The following is a 16,261-nucleotide window of genomic DNA, read 5'->3' as shown; positions in this document are numbered from 1 at the left end:
CCCCTGAACCTTCATTGTGCTTAATACAGGACCAGTATACATCATTAAGGCTCTAATTACCAAATAAGACAGCCATGGTCGACAAGAGGTGAGGTATAACATCAAACTCAAGAACTAAGCATACAAAAGTGCAAAGAATAGTGTAGATCCCGGTGACTGGAAGAAATATAAAGAACTCGGCTGGTTCCATTCTTAACTGTTGAATCGTAGCCAGAGAATCACAGCAATGGCTTCTCTTCTTACACCACCACCCACAGACCACATATCTGTCATCACTAAGACCGCCTGCGGAACATCGCCTGACTCTGCCCCGCCTCAGCTGATCTGCTGCTGAAGCCCTGATTCATGTCTCTGTTACCTCTAGACTTGACAATTCCAATGCACTCTTGGCTGGCCTCCCTCGTTCTATACTCCATAAACTTATCATCCAAAAATCTTCTGCCCGTGTCCTAACTCACACCAAGACCTGTTCACCCATCACTCCTTTGCTTGCTGAACTACATTGTCTCCTGGTTAAGCAACGCCTCGATTTTAAAATTCTCATCCTAGTTTTCAAATCCCTCCATAGCCTCGCCGCTCCGCATCTCTGCTATCTCCTCCAGCCCCACTACCCTCCGAGATATCTGCACTCCTCTAATTCTGGGCTCTTGAGCTTCTCAGAGTTTTACTACATTAAAAAGGTGCTATATAAATATAAGTTGTTGTTGAACAGCAAAGGAAGACAAAAAAGATAAGAGCTTCGAAAATGAATATGAAAGGAAACTTGCGAGGGATACCAAGAGTAACAAAAAAAGCTTTTACAATTATATTAGAGAAAAAGAGGGCAGTCAAAGGTAATGTGGGCCTTTTATAAAACAGAGGCAGGTGAAATTTCAAATGAAAAGGAAGTGGCAAATTTGTTGAATGATTACTTTGTGTCAGTCTTCACAGTAGATATAACTGACATTCTGGGGAAACTAATAATGAATCAGGACTGGAACTCACTAAACTTAATGCAAGCAAAAAATATTTAAAAAAATAATGGTACGAAAGACTTACAAATCCCCCAGGATCTGATGGGTTTCATCCAGGGTTTTAAATAACATTAGGAGCAAGAGTAGGCCATTCGGACCCTCGAGCCTGCTCTGCCAATCAATAAAACCATGGCTGATCTTCAACCTCAACTCCACTTTCCCGCCCTATCCCCATATCCCTCAATTCCTCGAGTCCAAAAATCTATCAATCTCAGCCTTGAATACATTGAGACGCAGCCTCCACAGCTCTTTGGGTCAGAGAATTCCAAAGATTCACAACCCTCATTGAAGAAATTCCTCATCTCAGTCTTAAATGGCCAACCCCTTATCCTGATACTATGCCCCCTAGTTCTAGACACTCCAGCCCAGGGGAAACAACCTCTCAGCATCTACCCTGTCAATCCCCCTCAGAACCTTATGGCCCATAAATTCCAGCCTCTCGTAAGGACCCGGGAAGGCAGTGCACAATGCGCATGCGCTGAAAAACGGTTTTTCCAATCTGTCAAGCTGGAGCTGGACAGATCCTCCGGATCTTGGCAGCCAGGACATTCAAGATTGCAGTATTTGCCCAGTGGATGTCCTGAAAACTCTTGTGCCTGATAAAAACAGGCGCATAGCTTACATTTACAGGCGTGAGTTTTAAAACACACTTAAAACATAAAAAATAAATTAATAAAACACATTTTATTTTTAAAAACTCTGCCCACAACGTTAAATTTATTTTAAAACATAATTTTTAAAAACTTTAAAAATCGGAAAAATATATATTTTTTAGTAATATATAACCTTCATTTAAATTAATGTTAAATATGTAGTGTGTTTTTTCTATTTTTTTTTATTAATGTTGTGTGTGTTGGGGTGGGGGGGGTGGTTCTCATTCATAATAATGGGAACTCCAACTTAGAGTTCCCATTATTATGAATGAGAACATACTTTACCCGATTGGCTGCCCAGAGCCATGTGACTGCAGCTCCAGCCCTGCGCATGTCCCGACGTGCACGTGCTGTGACACGCAGTCAATGGAGGCCTCAGGACCAGGAACTCGCGTGGGCGCAGCAGGAACAGGTAGATGCGCATCTTTTTTCTAGAATCCAGTCGAACGCCCGTGGGAAGGAGAAACCGGGATTTCTGGGCCAAAATGCTACATTTAGTTAACCTCTCATTCTTGGAAACTCCAGAGATTATCGGCCCAATCTCTCCTCACCGGACAAGTCTCTCATCCCAGGTGAAGTTGGAATTAAAGAGTTAAACACATTTTAGATTAAGGCGGCAAAACACAATTTGCCGATGTGGCAGAATTAGCAGGTGCAACTGTAGGACAATGGTACAGTTCCTGTTATTCAGAGCTAAGGTCGTAGGTCTAGGAAGTGGCTTTCTGTTGTATTCAGAACTTAGAAATAAATCCCTGTTAGTGGCAGGAGGCAGGATACATATGTTCATACCCAAGGAGGATGTGAAACAATTAACAAAGTTGAAATTAAACAATCTGCAACAAATCAAAAAAAAATTGTCACGCAGTAGAAAGACTGACCAATGATAATGTAAATGATGACTTTGCAAAGAATTTTGTATAAAAGCAGCAGCTCCTGAAGTGTTCCACGAGAACGGTTGGGAAGTCATCCAGTTAAGGAACTGGTGTAGACCGTGTCTCCCTTGATCAAGCAATTAAACAATTCTTTTCTCCACAACAGGCCCGTGTTGAGTGTCTTTGACATACTCCACATCAAATGGAGTCGTCTGGCAGGACGCACCCGGGCGAAAGATAGACGGACATTTGCAGACCATCAAGAGTGAGTATATTTTAAATACCACTCATAAATCCCATGGAATCTGCCGCCAAACGTGTCGGTCGCCTGGAGTGTCTGAACTTGTGAGAAAGGTCTGTGATGGTGTAAAAGACTTGAGGATAGTAAAGAGGTCACATTAGTAATTATCAAAGTAGGATCGGCTTAGTATGTTTGTAATTGCAGACCCTAGGTTCGAGGAAACCAGGTTAACGGGGACAACGAACTGAGAGGGGTAGATGTAGCAAAAATAGATGGCGTGCAAAGATAAATGTTCGGGGCCCGGAGGTTTGCTGAGTAGGTATTTTGCCGACGACTATAAAAAAATTGATAGTTACTATGTTAATTGACGGATGGGATCCCAAAGACGACCCCGCAAAACAAAAATTATGGTGGGAGAAAGGCAAATAAACAGATGGCCAAAACAAGTTTGATCGTGGTCAGTCAATGTTTGCAATATAAGGCCATGGCCAGGTCTCAATTAGAGGAATTGCGCAAATTAAGAGTAGGAGATAGAGTGAGTAGATGCAAGAAGAATATAACACCGACACATAAGCTTCAGCTTTTGTGCCGAGGAAGAGAAAGATAAGCTTTGTTGAATTAAAGTGGTTGCGTGGAAGTTTTCTTGACTGTAGAATATTTGAGGTGGGGGTTAATGAATTTTCCAGTTGTCTGAAAGCTGGCCTTTTAAAATACAAATAGTGCAGCTTTATCTTTGTTTTAGCTCCAGCCACTTTTCTGGGCAGTGAGCTGAACGTTTTTAACCTTTGTAGTGTTGTCCTAGATGTGGGAAGTTTAAGAAAATGTGAAGAAGTTGAATTGTGTACCTAGAATTGAATGACACTTCAAAATAAATCCACATCTGTGTTTCTAATTTAATGATCAATTACAGAGCTAGGAAATGTACAAAGGATGGGTTTGTTTAACAAAAGATAAAACTTCAATTAAAAATGTGTGGCTCAGTTTAAATCAATTAGAATCGTAAACAAAGTGTTGTCTTTTCAATTTGGTTATTGCAGTCCGAGACACCCAATTACTTGCGTAAAAAAAAACATGTAATCATTGATTACATTGGGTTGAAAGATAATAATTTTAGTCTGAGTGAAAAAAAGAAAAGGAGAAGGGAGAGTGTAATGTCATTTTTTTTTTAAAAAAGCCTGCGTGAATTTCTTGAGGCTTGAGGCTGGGGAAGTTCCGCCCTCATTTCCTTTGTGTACAATCTTATTTTAAATGACGTGAAAGCTTCTAGTTCAGTAAAAGATTTAAATGAAAAGATTTGCAGTGCAGTATTTGAATTGGGATTTTGAGATATTCTTCTTGATAAACATTTTGGTTGTATTGGAAAATCTTGGATTTGGAAACCTTTGTAAAAGAAATAATAATAAACAGTTTAAAAAAAACTAAAAGTTTGGAAACAAACATCTTAAAATACCATTTTCTCTGATGAGAGACAGAAATGCACGGGTACAGAATGAGACCCATAGCTTACTATTCAACCCAACAATCGCGGGCTTGTCCAGATGCGTGGCTGCACTAGACCGCGCCACATGAGTAGTCAAGGTCAGTGAACCTGTCATGATGACAGGCGAAATTGTCCTACGCACCAAACACACTCTGGTAGAAACGTTAAATACTAGAAAGCTCCGGGCCGTCTCCAATGTCTGCCGAACGAAGTGTGAAGCCGTTTTATTGCCCCACGATGAATCAGTAAAGATAGAGACACCGGGGAAAACTCGGCAGAAGGAATCCTCACTAGCGGGGAGCCCCACGAGTGTAACACATTAGAATGGGAAGATTCCCCAGGGAATGTCAGTGAGGTAGCTCTCGAAAACCCTGACCTCACATTGTATGTGGACGGATCCCGAAGGTACGTCGACAGCCACCCACGTACGGGATGGGCGGTATTAAACCAGCATCTTGAGGTAATGATGCAGGGAGTGTTGGACGGAGGCCTTTCGGCCCAAGAAGTAGAATTAACCGCACTGACGGAAGCCTTATTACTGGCAGAGGGAAAGACAGTGAATATATATGTATATATAGACAGCAGGTATGCCTTTGGGGTAGTACATGACTACATGGTAGCATGGGGAAGGAGAGGGTTTGTACCTCTGACAGCGAGGCCATCAAACACGATGAACGTATAAGTTACTATTAGAAGCAGCCAGCAAACCAGCTAAAGCAACAGTGATAAAGGTAAAGGCCCATCAACGAGTAGTGGACAAAATACAGCGTGGAAATGAGGCTGCGGACAATGCCGCCCGAGAAATGACCACATCCGAAGACATAGATAGAATCAGTCTGTAACATTACCACAGAGGAGGGTATAAACATAGTTAAACTGCACGCAGATACGAACGAGGAAGAAAGAGCAGAATGGGAAAGGGAGGATCACCTGGTATAAACTCCGTGTGGAGAAAGGACGGAAAGGTGTTGGCCCCTTCCTGCTTTCAGCAAATGATCATGGAGTTACACCACGGCATTAACCATGCCGAGCGTAACGCCATGATATCCAATATCGCACGGGATTGGTGGTGGTCGGGAATTGGGCGCAACGTTGCTAGTAGCAAGGATTACCCAAGACGACTGGAGACCAGCTCTGCTGCATGTGTCAATACATACACACAAACTCAAACATACTCCCACTGTCCTCCTTCCCACAGGACCCCTCTCTACGTGGAATTCATAGTCCGCAATGTGAGCCTCACCATCTCACAGCCTTGCTATTGGCTCGTGCTGCGCCTTCCCTTGGTCTGTCCACGTGGCTCCGCCTCTGGGCTCCAACCTCTCCGCTCCTCTGTGCCTCGCCCGTCCTCTCCTCCCCACCTCCGCTCCTCGTCCCGGTCTGCTCCTCGTCCCTCGCCCATCCCTCCCTCCCTCCGCTCTTCATCCATCCCTCCCTCTTTCCGCTCCTCGCCCGTCCCTCCCCACCTCCGCTCCTTCAATATATATTAATGATTTAGACGAAGGAATTGAATGTAATGTCTTCAATTTTGCAGATGACACCAAGCTGGGTGGCGGTGTGAGCTGCGAGGAGGATGCTAAGAGGCTGCAGGGTGACTTAGACAGGTTAGTTGAGTGGACAAATACATGGCAGATGCAGTATAATGTGGATAAATGTGAGGTTATCCACTTTGGTGGTAAAAACAGGAAGGCAGAATATTATCTGAATGGTGACAGATTAGTAAAAAGGGAGGTGCAACGAGATCTGGGTGTCATGGTACATCAGTCATTGAAAGTTGGCATGCAGGTACAGCAGGCGGTGAAGGCAAATGGCATGTTGGCCTTCATAGCGAGAGGATTTGAATAAAGGAGCAGGGAGGTCTTGCTGCAGTTGGACAGGGCCTTGGTGAGGCCACACCTTGAGTATTGTGTACAGTTTTGGTCTCCTAATCTGTGGAAGGACATTCTTGCTTTTGAGGGAGTGCAGCGAAGGTTCACCAGACTGATTCCCGGGATGGCAGGACTGACATATGAAAGACTGGATCGACTAGGCTTATATTCACTGGAATTTAGAAGAATGAGAGGGGATCTCATAGAAACATACAAAATTTTGATGGGATTGGACAGATTAGACGCAGGAAGAATGTTCCCGATGTTGGGGCAGTCCAGAACCAGGGGTCACAGTCTAAAGATAAGAGGTAAGCCATTTAGGATCAAGATGAGGAGAAACTTCTTCACTCAGAATTGTGAACCTGTGGAATTCTCTACCACAGAGTTGTTGAGGCCAGGTCGTTAGATATATTCAAAAGGGAGTTAGATAGGGCCCTTACGGCTAAAGGGATCAAGGGGTATGGAGAGAAAGCAGGAATGGGGTACTGAAGTTGAATGATCAGCCATGATCTTATTGAATGGTGGTGCAGGCTCAAAGAGCCAAATGGCCTGCTCCTGCACCTACTTTCTATTTTCTATAAACATTGTCAGCACTGTTACGTGCGCCCAACATAATCTGGGAAAATAAAGATGGTGCACAACCTCGCCCACGGGGACCATGGGAGAACATAGAGATTGATTTTATTGGGCCCCTAATAAACTCCAGGGGAAGGAAGTACTGCTTGGTGATTAATGACCAGTTTACAAGGTGGGTGGAAGCATTCGCCACCCACAATTGCACCTCAACCACGGTAGCCCATATACTAGCGGAAGAGGTAATTCCTAGATGGGGTATTCCCATTCAGATAGACTCAGACCAAGGGACTCATTTCACAGGAAAGGTAATGAAGTAAACTTGTAAAATACTGAACACTAAGCAGAAATTCCACATCCCCTACCATCCCCAGAGTTCAGGAATGGTAAAAAGAATGAATAGAACCCTCAAAACCTCATTGAGTAAAGCAATCCAGGGAACCGGACAGGCATGGCCGGAACTCCTGCCTACCATATTGATGAGACCGCGTGCTACACCGAACCGCACAAGAGGACTCACCCCTTACGCAATAATGACTGGACAAGCAATGCTACTCCCCGAGGGAATAGTTACAGGAGGAGTTAGGACCTTTACGCGATACAATTAGGAAGTATGCGATGGAACTGAGTAGGCAGTTGAAAGGTATGCGACAGGAAGTGCGAGATAAACAGGAAGAGGAAGACGAGAATAAAGGAACAAAACCCCCGGCGGTAGTACCCGAGGTGGGGGCAAGGGTAATGGTTAGGGTGTTACCAGAAAAATCTGGATTCTCCCCTCAACAGAGCGGACCCTATGAGGTACTGATTAGCGGAGACATGTGTGCATGCGTATATATGAAAGGTGGGGGCCAATGGAAACATTGGTCCCAGCTGAAAGAATATAAGGAGTGGAGGGATGCATTGATAGATGGACTTTTCGGGGGACTAGGATTAATATTTGCAATACTAGGGGTACTTGCCATAATAAAATGGACCTGGAAAAGGTCACATGCCTGGAGAAACGGTGCAAACAATCCGGTAGAAGTAGAAATGGTAAGTATCTAACTAAAAGCCTGGAATATCCAGGATGTACTTCATTAACAGAATGTCTATAAACGTGATCACCACCGCCCTCATAATTCTACAAGGACAAGGAAGAAACTAGTAGCCCATCACCCGCCCCAGAGGGAAGTACAAGTTGTGACAATCATACAGGAGGGGGAACGATGTTTCTGTGTATGAGGAGAACTCCAAGATGCCCTCACATAACAAAGGGGGCCAAAGGAGGATTAGTAATGAAATACACGAAGGAAAAAAATACACTTTGGAATACGTCAGAAGATAATCACGATATTTCTAAATTTGACCGATCTAATGATCCCCAGTTCCTGTGGGTCAAAAACAATAAGCATGTATAAAAATCTGACACTTCGGGCCTTAGATGGACCCGAGTCTTAGACCCTGAGGTTTATCACATTAAAAGGGAAGGTTAGACAAAAAAAGGAGATATTAGAAATGAGGGATGCGGGATATGCGGCGGGCGTAGCCACAGGAAACGCTATAGATCTCCAGATGGTAGAAGAGCAGGCTGACACACTCACCCAATCAGTACCTCATAGGGTCCGCTCTGTCGAGGGTTGCTGGAAAGGGGAAATGATAATGAGAAAATGCAGGCCCAATTGGGAGATGGGGCTGAACGAGAATTGTTACAACTGGCCCACACACCAAGGGATCATGCCAAGACAATTAATTTAATAAACGCGAACCAAAAGCATAACAGCGAAAGTGGACGAAACGCCACGGTATATGCTGGGTATGGAGCATGGATGATAAGTATAGTAGAACATAACTTAGGACAGCTACAAAATGGGAAGGACCCAGATTGGATAACCAATGATGTATTCAGGGAATGGACCTTGAGAAAAAGGGAAACAGACGCCTGTGAAATCAGGCGAAACAGCCATGCATGGGTTCCTAAAACTAAATGTGTAACTGGTCATCAGAATATAATCAGATTTGTACTGTCAATTCCACAATATGATGTGACCAAGGGAAACCTCCTGTATAAAGTTGACAATATAGGAGAAATAAGAGACCAAACACGGGTCAAATACCACAAGCTGCACCAATACATTAAGGGAGATGATACCAAGGGTGTATGCATTAACGACTGTTATAAGAATAACCAGGTTGTTTTGTGCCGAGAACATCCCAAATTTGATCAGGATGACTGTGGATACAGCCGCACAGAAGGATGTGTCCTGAGCATAACCCCGCTGATGCTGGATTTCGAGACAACAGCAGCACCACGAAGTAACGGGCAATGGTATGTCAGCACCACAGCCACTAACATGACTGTGGGAGGAGTAACGCACTGCCCTATCACAACCACCAACTTTTGCTTCATGACCAGAGAAGAGGTTAATATTCAGGGACATATTATATACCCAGAATTAAAAGTGGAATGGTGGTAGACACTATAAAGGCAGGATACACGGGCTTGGAAGAGCCTCAGGGAAAACCTATTCCCAAACGAAGTGAGGAACAGACAGGGTTAGAGAAGAGTGTCCATGAACAACGACAAAAATAAATCATCCTGATGAAAAAGATTGTTGAGCTGCAAAAGGACACAAAGGAAGTGCTGGCCAATAAACCCTGGTCTACACAACGATGGGATTTTGGACTTAATGTTCATGTACACCCTTGGATAAAAATTATGTCACGTGTATTAGTGATAGTGCAGATGTTGGTTATACTCATGTTACTGTTTGAAAGGTGCTTTACATGTAGGACGAGAATGATGAAAGCGCTGGTAAAAGCCGCTCAGAAATACGAAAGATAACAGGGAAGACGAACCAAACCAACATGAATACCTGATATGAGTCATGAGTGTCCCAATACTATCGCCTGATCAACAAAATCGGGGCGGAAGACACACGAATAAAGGTAAAAGAATTGGTCACGGTGGGTTAATAGAATAATCATGTAACCAAAGTGGGGACTGAAGCGGGATTTAAAGAGTTAAACACGTTTTAGATTCGGAAGGCAAAAACACAATTTGCTGATGTGGAAGAATTAGCAGGTGCAACTGTCGGACAATGGTACAGTTCCCGTTATTCAGAGCTAAGGTCGTAGGCCCAGGAAGTGGCTTCCTGTTGTATTCAGAACTTAGAAATAAATTCCTGTTAGTGGCAGGAGGCAGGATACATATGTTCATACCCAAGGAGGATGTGAAACAATTAACAAAGTTGAAATTAAACAAAGCGAAAAACAATTGTCACGCGGTAGAAAGACTGACCAATGATAATGTAAATGATGATTTTGCAAAGAATTCTGTATAAAAGAAGCAGCTCCTGAAGTGTTCGACGAGAACGGTTGGGAAAGCTGGTTAAGGAACTGGTGCAGACCGTGTCTCCCTTGATCAAGCAATTAAACAATTCTTTTCTCCACAATAGGCCTGTGTTGAGTGTCTTTGTCATACTCCACATCAAATGGAGTCGTCTGGTAGGACGCACCCGGATGAAAGATAGACAGACGTTTGCAGACCATCAAGAGTGAGTATATTTTAAATACCACCAGGGATCAATCGAGTAAACCTTTGTTGCACCGTCTCCAAGGCAATTATATCCTTCCTTGGACAAGGAGACCAAAACTGTGTGCAGTACTCCAGGTGTAGTCTCACCAAGGCCCTATACAATTGCAGTGAGACTGCCTTACTCTTAAGACTCCAACCCTCTGACAATAAAGGCCAACATGCCACTTGCCTTTCTAATTGCTTGCTGTGTCTGCATGCTAACTGTGTTTCTTGTACAAGGACACCTAAATCTCTCTGAACACTAACATTTAATAGTTTTTCGCCATTTATAAAATTATTCTGTTTTTCTATTCTTCTTACCAAAGTGAATAACCTCACATTTCCCCACATGATACTCCATCTACAATCTTATTGCCCACTCACTTAGCCTGTCTATATCCCTTTACAGGCTCTTAGTATCCCCCTCACAGCTTGCTTTCCCACTAGCTTTGTATCGGCAGCAAACTCGAATACATCCCTTCATCCAAGTCAATAGCTTGGAGACAGAACTGGGTAAATCGCACTCGGATTGGATAGCACGCAGAATGGACGAATTTGGTGATACTAGGAATCGGTGGAGAGGAGAAAGGCAGTTTCTCACATCAAACGCAAGAGGAGGACTTTTAAGTTAAGTATCTAGATATCTACTATGTAGTTTCTCTGTTTAGTATCTCTGTGGTTCTTGTTAAGTTTGAGTAATTTTTTGTCTTTTTTTCTCTCTAAATTAGGTCAGTGGGTTAAATTGAAGTTTAGTTAGTAATCTATTCACAACAGTCATGGCAGGGCACCTCAGTCACTTCGAATGCACATCATGTGCCATGTGCCAAGCCCAGGATACTGACATAAGAAATAGGAACAGGAGTAGGCCATACAGCTCCTCGAGCCTGCTCCGCCATTCAATAAGATCATGGCTGATCTGATCATGGACTCAGCTCCACTTTCCCGCCCGTTCCCATAACCCCTTATCGTTTAAGAAACTGTCTATTTCTATCTTAAATTTATTCAATGTCCCAGCTTCCACAGCTCTCTGATTACACAGATTCACAACCCTCAGAGAAGAAATTCCTCCTCATTTCAGTTTTAAATGGGAGGCCACTTATTAGACATAGATATAGATATAGAAAATAGGTGCAGGAGTAGGCCATTCGGCCCTTCGAGCCTACACACTATTCAATAAGATCATGGCTGATCATTCCCTCAGTACCCCTTTCCTGCTTTCTCTCCATACCCGTTGAACCCTTTGGCCAAAGGGCCATATCTAACTCCCTCTTGAATATATCCAATGAACTGGCCTTAATAACTTTCTGTGGTAGAGAATTCCAGTGAACAAGTTTCTCCTCATCTCAGTCCTAAATGGCTTACCCCTTATCCTTAGACTGTAACACCTGGTTCTGGACTTCCCCAACATCAGGAACATTCTTCCTGCATCTAACCTGTCCAATCCCATCAGAATTTTGTATGTTTCTATGAGATCCCCTCTCATTCTTCTAAATTCCAGTGAATATCAGCCTAGTCAATCCAGTCTTTCTTCATATGTCAGTCCTGCCACCCCAGAATCAGTCTGGTGAACCCTCGCTGCACTCCCTCAATAGCAAGAACATCCTTCCTCAGATTAGGTGACCAAAATTGAACACAATATTCAAGGTGTGGCCTCACCAAGGCTCTATACAACTGCAGTAAGATCTCCCTGCTCCTATATTCAATTCCTTTCGCTATGAAGGCCAACATACCATTTGCCTTCATCACCTGCTGTACCTGCATGCCAACTTTCAATGACTGATGTACCATGACATCCAGGTCTCGTTGCACCTCCCCTGTTCCTAATCTGTCACCATTCAGATAATATTCTGCCTTCCTGTTTTTGACACCAAAGTGGATAACCTCACATTTATCCACAATATACTGCATCTGCCATGCATTTGCCCACTCACCTAACCTGTCCAAGTCACCCTGCAGCCTCTTAGCATCCTCCTCACAGCTCTCACTGCGACCCAGTTTAGTATCATCTGCAAACTTGGAGATATTACACTCAATTCCTTCATCTAAATCATTAATGTATATTGTAAAGAGCTGGGGTCCCAGCACTGAGCCCTGCGGCACTCCACTACTCACTGCCTGCCATTCTGAAAAGGACCCGTTTATCCCGACTCTCTGCTTCCTGTCTGCCAACCAGTTCTCTATTCACGTCAGTACATTACCCCCAATACTATGCGCTTTGATTTTGCACACCAATCTCTTATGTGGGACCTTGTCAAAGGCCTTTTGAAAGTCCAAATACACCACATCCACTGATTCTCCCTTGTCCACTCGGCTAGTTCCATCCTCAAATAATTCCTCAGAAGATTCGTCAAGCATGATTTTCCTTTCTTAAATCCATGCTGACTTGGACCAATCCTGTCACTGCTTCCCAAATGCGCTGCTATTTCATCTTTAATAATTGATTCCAACATTTTCCCCACTACTGATGTCAGGCTAACCGGTCTATAACTACCCGTTTTCTCTCCCTTCTTTTTTAAAAAGTGGTGTTACATTAGCTACCCTCCAGTCCATAGAAACTGATCCAGAGTCGATAGACTGTTGGTAAATGATCACCAATGCATCCACTAAGTACTCTGGGATGCAGACTATCAGGCCGCGGGGATTTATCGGCCTTCAATCCCATCAATTTCCCGAACACAATTTCCCGCCCAATAAGGATATCCTACAGTTCCTCCTTCTCACTAGACCCACTGTCATCTAGTACATTCGGTAGATTATTTGTGTCTTTCTTCGTGAAGACAGAACTAAAGTATTTGTTCAATTGGTCTGCCATTTCTTTGTTCCCCATTATAAATTCACCTGAATCCGACTGCAAGGGACCTACATTTGTCTTCACTAATCTTTTTCTCTTCACATATTTATAGAAGCTTTTGCAGTCAGTTTTTATGTACTCTATTTTCCCCCTCTTAATTAAATCCTTCGTCCTCCTCTGTTGAATTCTAAATTTCTCCCAGTCCTCAGGTTTGTTACTTTTTCAAGCCAATTTATATGCCTCTTCCTTGGTTTTAACACTATCCTTAATTTCCCTTGTTAGCCACGGTTGAGCCATCTTCCCAGTTTTATTTTTACTCCAGACAGGGATGTAAAATTGTTGAAGTTCATCCATGGGATCTTTAAATGTTTGCCATTGCTTATCCACCATCAACCCTTTAAGTATCCTTTGCCAGTCTATTCCAGCCAATTCACGCCTCATACCGTCGAAGTTACCTTTCCTTAAGTTCAGGACCCTAGTTTCTGAATTAACTGTGTCACTCTCCATCACCAGAAGACGATGACAATCCTGAACAAGCTGAAGATCCACCAGAAGATCCAGATGCATGTGCTCCAGACCAAGGTAGGTGAGGGGGGGGGGGGGGGGGGGGGAAAGAGGGATCCATGGAAATGTGTTCACGGGAGAATGCTGATCGTGATATGGATCAGTCCACAGTACAGGGCATCACACTGCCAGAAACCTCCAAGAGCTCTGTGGCGACATTCCATGGTTTCACACCTTCCGAGGTTGCAAGTCCCAGTGGCAGTGGTGAAATGCATGTTGGAACACCCAGTGCCCCACCGTCCCAGCCTGCGCCTCGCACTGGAGGGGTGCCACTAGTCAGACCCATGGCGAGGGGAAGGAGAAGCCGACGAGTCTCTCCTGAGATGCAGCCTTCATCAGATGTTAATAAGGTTATGTCATTGGGTGAGGAGACCAATGCCCTTACAAGCTCACTCGTGGCGACCATCAGTGGCGTGCATGATGAGGTAGCGACACTGTCGGGAGAAATATCAGCACTGAAACGGGAACTGAGGTCGGGCATTTCAGAGGGTGCGCAAACGATGGCAGATGCCATGAGGGAGCTAGCTGCTGCAATAACGGCACATAGAAAAGCGGTGCAGGAGTAGGCCATTCGGCCCTTCGAGCCTGCACCACCATTCAATAAGATCATGGCTGATCATTCCTCAGTACCCCTTTCCTGCTTTCTCTCCATACCCCTTGATCCCTTTAGCCGTAAGGGATATCCCTCTTGAATATATCCAACGAACTGGCATCAACAACTCTCTGCGGTAGGGAATTCCACAGGTTAACAATTCAGTGAAGAAGTTTCTCCTCATCTCGGTCCTAAATGGCTTACCCATTATCCTTAGACTGTGTCCCCTGGTTCTGGATTTCCCCAACATCAGGAACATTCTTCCTGCATCTAACCTCTCCAGTCCCGTCAGAATTTTCTAAGTTTCTATGAGATCCCCTCTCATCCTTCTAAACTCCAGTCTCTCCTCATGTCAGTCCTGCCATCCTGGGAATCAGTCTGGGAACCTTGGCTGCACTCCTTCAATAGCAAGAATGTCCTTCCTCAGATTAGGAGACCAAAACTGAATACAATATTCCAGGTGAGGCCTCACCAAGGCCCTGTACAACTGCAGTAAGACCTCCCTGCTCCTATACTCAAATCCCCGAGCTACGAAGGCCAACATGACATTTGCCTTCTTCACTGCCTGCTGTACTTGCATGCTAACTTTCAATGACTGATGTACCATGACACTCAGGTCTCGTTGCACCTCCCCTTTTCCTAATCTGCCGCCATTCAGATAATATTCTGTCTTCGTGTTTTTGCCACCAAAGTGGATAACCTCACATTTATCCACATTATACTGCATCTGCCATGCATTTGCCCACTCACCTAACCTGTCCAAGTCACCCTGTAGGCTCTTAGCATCCTCCTCACAGCTCACACCACCACCCAGCTTAGTGTCATCTGCAAACTTGGAGATATTACACTCAATTCCTTCATCCAAATCATTAATGTAGATTGTAAAGAGCTGGAGTCCCAGCACTGAGCCCTGCGGCACCCCACTAGTCTCTACCTGCCATTCTGAAAGGGACCCGTTTATCCCGACTCTCTGCTTTCTTTCTGCCAACCAGTTCTCTATCCACGTCAGTACATACCCCCAATACCATGTGCTTTAATTTTGCACACCAATCTCTTGTGGGACCTTGTCAAAAGCCTTTTGAAAGTCCAAATACACCACATCCACTGGTTCTCCCTTGTCCACTCTGCTAGTAACATCCTCAAAAAATTCTCGAAGATTTGTCAAGCATGACTTCCCTTTCATAAATCCACGCTGACTTGGACCGATCCGGTCACTGCTTTCCAAATGCGCTGCTATTTCATCTTTAATAATTGATTCCAACATTTTCCCCACTACTGATGTCAGGCTAACCGGTCAAAAATTCCCCGTTTTCTCTCTCCCTTTCTTAAAAAGTGGTGTTACATTAGCTACCCTCCAGTCCATAGGAACTGTGTTGGATGATAATTGAGCGATGAAATCTTGGCCAGGGCAGAACTCTCTGCTCAGAATAGTGCCACAAAATCTCAGACATCTACCTGGACAGATCGGGCCTTGGTTTTAATGTCTCATCTGAAAGAGGACAGTGGAGCGTTCCATAGGTACTGCACAGTACAGCCGAGGTTATGTATTAAATTCTGCATATGTGTTCTATTCCACAATCTTCTGCTAAAAAGACAGGAGTGTTCCGAACCAAGCCAAACTGACACGCTGTGCCCAAGCTGTGTGTTTTTGTGAGTTGTGTACCATGGTGACTCACAGGATACAATTACCTGTACAACTTTATTTCCCTGTTCCCAATAATTTCCAGATACCTTATAGCATTGATACTACCACATTTAGGTGTTCGGATTTAGAATTTATCAACCAACAAGGTAACCTCCCTTTCCAGACATTCAGGATTGACTTGAACCTAGGAAAATACAGAACGCGAAAAGGCTGCAATCCATCTGGCTTCTCCAAAGGATTCATTCCCCTCAAAACCATCCACTCTCTCAAAAACCTATCTAATTCTCTTAGTGCTCCACATGACATGCCACCGTTGCCTTGCTGGACAGTCCATTCCACACACACATAACCCACTCCGTACAGGTTACTTACATCTAAAGTACCCCAACCTTAAGCCAGTGTCTCCTGGATCTTAA

At 44.1% G+C, this 16,261-nt stretch overlaps 1 protein-coding gene across 1 annotated transcript in view; it reads right to left on the bottom strand.

The window, feature by feature from the left end:
* ccdc77 (coiled-coil domain containing 77) overlaps positions 1-16,261 on the bottom strand; it is an 88,157-nt gene that overhangs the window by 70,390 nt on the left and 1,506 nt on the right. The gene's annotated exons all lie outside the window — the stretch shown is intronic.

This window comes from Pristiophorus japonicus, chromosome 15, assembly GCF_044704955.1.
Source record: "Pristiophorus japonicus isolate sPriJap1 chromosome 15, sPriJap1.hap1, whole genome shotgun sequence".
Taxonomy (NCBI): domain Eukaryota; kingdom Metazoa; phylum Chordata; class Chondrichthyes; family Pristiophoridae; genus Pristiophorus; species Pristiophorus japonicus.
Note: the sequence above shows the minus strand (reverse complement) of the source record. Positions and strands in the feature narration are given on the sequence as shown.